The sequence below is a fragment of the Triticum aestivum genome, chromosome 3D, assembly GCF_018294505.1.
Source record: "Triticum aestivum cultivar Chinese Spring chromosome 3D, IWGSC CS RefSeq v2.1, whole genome shotgun sequence".
Lineage (NCBI taxonomy): Eukaryota > Viridiplantae > Streptophyta > Magnoliopsida > Poales > Poaceae > Triticum > Triticum aestivum.
Genome location: NC_057802.1, coordinates 166,131,689 through 166,137,626, shown reverse-complemented (window position 1 = coordinate 166,137,626; position 5,938 = coordinate 166,131,689). Strand labels below are relative to the sequence as shown.

At 46.6% G+C, this 5,938-nt stretch overlaps 1 pseudogene; it reads left to right on the top strand.

Moving 5' to 3' along the window:
* Window positions 1–265: 265 nt before the first annotated feature.
* LOC123076228 (cell division cycle-associated protein 7-like) lies at window positions 266–5,649 on the top strand (annotated as a pseudogene).
* The last annotated feature ends 289 nt before the right edge of the window (window positions 5,650–5,938 follow it).

Below are 5,938 nucleotides of genomic sequence, written 5' to 3'. Positions count from 1 at the left end.
ACTACTAATAAAATAGTTGTAGAGCTTAAGGTACAACCCGCGCTACTACCGTCGGTCGATGAAAATCCGCCGATTAACCCTTCTAGCCTGGGCTTGGTAGGCCGCGCTACAGCTAAAAAATCTCTCACCCCCCCCCCCGCGCTCACCCTCTCTCCTCGTTGCCGCCACATATGCCGGCCGTCTTGCCTCGCATTAGTAGCCCTCCCCCACGGCTAGGGTTTCAGGCACGGTGGCCTCTTCCCCCCATTTCCTCGAGCGCCTCTTCATGGGGAGGAAGAAAGGCGCTGGTGGTGGCGCGAAGAGCGTGCCCGTGCCGGTGGAGCAGACAGAGGAGGCCAAGAAAGCGGCTCCGAGGAAATGCAACGCGTGCCCCGGAATCCGCACCATCGGCGGCTAGATCTATGACGCGGAGAACGGCAAGACCTGCCACCAGGTGAGCGCCATTCCGGATCTGCAAGTGCCTCGTGGGTCAATCTGTTCGCGGGAGGATTTGATTAATCTATCATTGTTGTTTTTGGTTGCCCGCTTGGAGTGTCGTTAGAAAACAACAGACTTTGTGGTGGCCTGCAAGCAGCCCCGGGAGAAGGGGCCCTGCTCAATCCACTTCTACCACACGTGCCTGATCAACAGGTAAAATGTATTTCTTCCACGATTTCAATCAATTAGCATATCCGTCTTGGTCTGATCTGGTTTTTCCTCTTTGGCTTGTTTACGCATGGCGAGAACATGAAGCAGGCAGCGAAGAAGGCGCATTGGACCTACCCCAAATACAGGGGCATCTGCAACTTCAGCTTCTGGAGGTTACACGCGAGAGGCAAGCTGATGCAAGGGTTAAATCAATGGATTTCTTCTAGCTTGTGGTACTGTATTTCTTAGCTTGGTTTTCTTTGATAGAAAGAAGAAAGGGGAGACAGCCGATGGGGATACTGGTTGTCGGTGTACTAAAGTTTGGGCCTTTAGCACCCCATACTTGTGCATGGGCAGTCATGACCACATGCATGGGAAAGCGCAAAAAGGGCGATCGAGGACGGATACAAGACGAAGAAAAACAGCCAAGTCAGAGAACAGACGACAAGCTGGGTCCCCGGCAAGGGCCGCTTCCGAGACCCCGGCAAGATCCTTGCTGGGATGACTTACAGAGCACCAACCAGAGCACCACCCTTGTGGTTGAGAGCTCTGACACCATCGACAATGTTAAGGCCAGAATCCAAGGTCGCGCGCGTAGTGGCGTGCAGATCTTTGTGAAGGCCAGAAGACGAGACGCCGACAAGATCCTTGTCGAGGACGCCCACATGGCCCCGGCAAGATCCTTGCAGAGGACATCGGCAAGACCGTGGACAGACTCGGCTGCCCAGTCACCACTCCAGTGCGGGGGCTGACCTGTCAGCCTGGCAGGCGCCTGTGTGGAGGCATGCAGATCTTCGTGAAGACCCTACCAGCTCTCCAGCGCAGCAGATGGCCAGCCAACTTGGCACTCCATGCCCCATTGGCATGGATGCGTGTCAAGATAGGGCGGGGCGGCAAGGGACGGGACAGGCACTGTCCCCGTCCCCAATAAAGCTAGAGGGCACGTAAGCGGCGCATTCAATGCGTTTGTCCTTAGATGACCAAGATAAGCATGTGTACTATAGCGGTTTACAGCTCCTGCATACACTGTAGTTACTTTACACCTCCTGCATGCCACTGCGGCAGCCCCTTGGTCATATAAAAGGAGGCCCACGGCGTAATGGAGGGGGATTCGGCTTTTTGGACCTCTCGGCCCAGCTTGCATGCATAGCAACGAGCCGAAGCTCAAGAACAATCAATACAAATTCAAGCAGGACTAGGGTTTTACGGATCACAGCGGCCCGAACCTGGGTAAGGACCCGTGGTGTTGATCACTAGATCTACTCTTTGCTTAGCCCCTGTTCTTTGCCAAACCGTAGAAGGGATCCCCGTGGTCTCATAGATGTCGTTTTCTCCGACACTAGCCCACGTCGCTAAGGCGACAAGGCACTCATATGTCCATGAGCTGCTAAAACAGGGCTCAGACATGGTGACCACAACGCAGACGCTGACCTCACTCTCTATGAAGATCAAGAAGGTATATTTCTTTGTTTGGTGATTCTCTGTTGTATAATGTAATTATTGTTCTTTGTTGTTGATTCTGTTTTACTGGCACCTTTGTTAGGAACAAAAGAGGGCCATAGTACAACAGTTGGAAAAGAAATACCGGATCTTCCAACTCGTAGAAACATTAGAATAGTTCAAGGAGCACACATTTGAGTTCATGAAACATATACCATTTCAGTGGACGGAAGAATGACAATTTATGGTGATTTCCAGCACTACATGACAATCGTGGTTATTACCTTTGAGTAGCATGCACCTTCTCTTGCAGTTCTTAACATGGCTCTGAGCTTTTTAGATTGAGTCTTGTTGTAGCAGTCACCAATCCCAAGCAATTGAGGCAATGACTTGCCGGTGTATCCGAGAACAAAATTGTAGGGGAACGCAGCAGAAAACAAAAAAATTCCGACCTACGCACCAGCCCAGGACCACTATGGAGACTGCATACATGGTTTGATCTTTTTCGTTACCGACTCGTAGCGCAGCGGGAAGTAGAGTCGATGACGATCGGCGGTGCAGATCCCCGCAGCTAGGATTTACAACCTCCCAACCGCGAGGATGTATACCCTCATCTGCTCCTTAGACAGCCCTCCGGGAGGCGGTCGAACAGCCCCCCGGACGGTGTCGCGGACAGCCCTTCGGGAGGACCTTCGAAACTCGAACGGTCACTCGGACAGCCCTTCGGGAGGACCTTCGAAACTCGAACGGTCACACGGACAGCCCTTCGGGAGGCACTCACGAACTAAGACCGAAACTACGATCTCTCTACAGAGTTGCACACATACGGTGTCATCTATCCGGCAGGGCTTCGCCGTCCAGAACTAGTTCCTGCCGGAACCCAGACAGCCTTACGGCTCTACGAAACTCTTTTCGTGGGAGGGAGAGAAGAAGCCAGATAATGCATGGCATGTGTATGAGAGCAAGGGATGAGTGTGGAGGGCTGCCCCTCCACCTCTATTTATAGGAAATCCCAAGGGGGTAGGGTAGTTTCACAAAAAACCCAAAATGCACATGAATGAAGTCCTTCCACAAGGACCTAGGAGTGAAACCAAGGAACAAGAGGGTCCCCAAGGGGGGATACCCCATGTGGCCGGCCACACCCCCATGAGGGGCCCAAAAAATGGCTCCTATCCATCCATGTCATCCCGAAGATCTTTTGGAGCAAAGCCCCAAAAGGTGGCTTTCCATAAAGTAACCATAAAGCTGATTTTCACTATTCACGACGACATTTTTCAGCGTCTGATCGAACTAAAAATATTTATGTGGGCTAAGAACATTTCCAGTACCCACTAAAATGATTTTCAACGCATTCCGAAACAATTCCGGTTTTAGTGATTTTCATCTGCGAAACGCATCTAAAGTGGCTCCGGCAGCTCCGGAACATTTCCGGTTTTTATCTCAGAAAATTCCAAAAAGCTTCCAGAATGATTCTGGCATCCTCCAAGAATTATCAGGCATGTGCCGAAACCAATTTGACTTAATGGTGTATCCCGAAACAACTTTTCGGTATCATCGAAACTTATCCGATGACCTCTCTCTGCGGTACGATTCCGCTGTCCGAAACTTTTCGGTGTCCGAAACTTTTTCGGTGATTTTCTCTCAGACTCCCTGTCTAGTATTCAGCAGATAGATGACCCTTAAGCGTGTGACCCTATAGTTTCGGTGAAGTATAGACATGACCCGGAACCCCTTCCGATCAATGATCAACATCGGAGCCGTGGACACCCATATTGACCCCTATACCCACACGAATAAATACTCGAGTGAACCTCCAGTTGCCGTGTGCTATTCCTGTTGCTTCGCGATATGTTACAAATACCCGAGGTGAGACATGTTGGCATTCCCGTGGATCAACAACTTGTCCACTATGCTAGTTACCTCGTTACCGGTATTGTTCTCTTTTCTCGTTATCGTGTTCCGGCATCCCCGTGATCAAATCACAAAGTGTCTGGCCAGACGATGATGGATACCGTAACACCGAGAGGGCCCAGAGATATCTCTCCATCGTCGGAGCAGCAAATCCCAATCTTGAGCTATCAAGTTATTTGACACACTTGTCCATGAACCCGTAAGCCGCCGTAATAGCCACCCATTTACGGATGACGTTTAACAAACTCCAAAGTTCATGAAGCAAGCATGAAGAAACTCGATACTCTCATGGATTAAGGAATCATGCAAACGTTAACCATCTCTGTGTTATGTACCAATAAACTTGTGACGAATGAATCTCATAGCATAACATCAATCCGGGTTGATTCAACACAAATGTTCTCTTAACATTGTGCCCTCAAAGTTGCTGGCATAGACATGCCCATGACCAGGAAAACAGAATCATCATGCAACACTTGAGCTAGTCTTAGAGGCCAGACTAGGAATACTTCTTACCGTTTATTATTCCACACGTGCATATGAGTCTTCCTCCGAGCCTCGTGGATATTGCAGACTCGAGAATCATTGCAGTTATAGCATGGAACATAAACATAATTATGAACTCGGAGATAAATAATATCATTTATTATTGCCTCTAGGGCATATCTCCTACAAAAATCAGTGGTATGTGACTCTACTGTGTACTTAAATTAGTTCAAATGTTCACCTATGTAAGTGGTATGTGATTCATATGCATTTTGTTACTGCTAATCACATGAACAAACAAACATGACATTTAGTTTATGTAAAATTAGTAGTATGAACTACTAACTGCCTTCTGCGGAACTGAAGATGCTATTTTCTTCACATTTTTTTAAATGTCCCGAATTATGTAAATTTAGTATGAACTAGTAAGAGTTAAATCAACTGTATGGACGACATTAACATAGGTGCTCTAGATAGCACTCTGATACTAAATATTCCTGCCGACTCCTTCTGTTTAGAGGCAGCTTGTATTCTTTACTGTAAAATCTCCTAAAAGAGAGAACTTTAGGCATTGAGACCTTGATCCATTGCAGTATATCTTCCAAGTTTATGCATGGCTGTTTTGGCCATAGTATATTCACTGGTCTGTTGGCCTGGTAGGTTATGCCTGGTGGTGCCCTATTGGGGATCTTAAGTTGGTGACGTAGTTATACACGACTATAGGAAACCATGAGAGAAGTGTGGGTTAGCTTCAACAAAATACAAGTGTGGGTTGGCTAATAAAAGAGAGAACCATGAAGTACTGTCAAAAATTGCTAATGGAGCTCTTGCTCTATGGAGCCTAAATTCCGTTCTTTTTCAAAAAAAACAAGTTTAAAGTTTCAAAAAATTCTAGAAACATGACACATGTATATAGGAATGTATACTAGACGTTTGTAAAGTTTCATCATGAATTACGGTTTGATGTGATCTACACAAAAATTGGTAAATTTCTAGCACATCAAAATGTATTTTGTCATGAAGTATACGTCCCAATGGCTATGTGCATGTTTCAGAATACTATGAACAATTAATTCATTATATATGCAATCAGCTTTCACATTTACTTCTCTGATAAGTAATGTTTGTTTTCATTCACAGGTAGAAGATAGCGACAGAGTGGGAAGGTTTGTGCAGAGATCATAGCTAGAGGTTATCACGGATTCGCACAATATGACACAGAATTGGCCAAAATAGACTTGTAAATGATATCTAATGCTCCCGTTTTACTATAAATCTTGGATTTGTAATGATGTGCAATGCTGCTGGTTTATTACAAATCTGGGCTTGTTTCAGTAGTCAGAATTGTATGCATAAAATGGAATTGGTGGATTTTATTTTTTAATTCCTAATTAGTTAGTAGTAGCGTGGGGAAAAAATGAGCTCTACTAGTATTTAGGATACTAGTAGCGTGTGGTAATATAGACGCGCTACT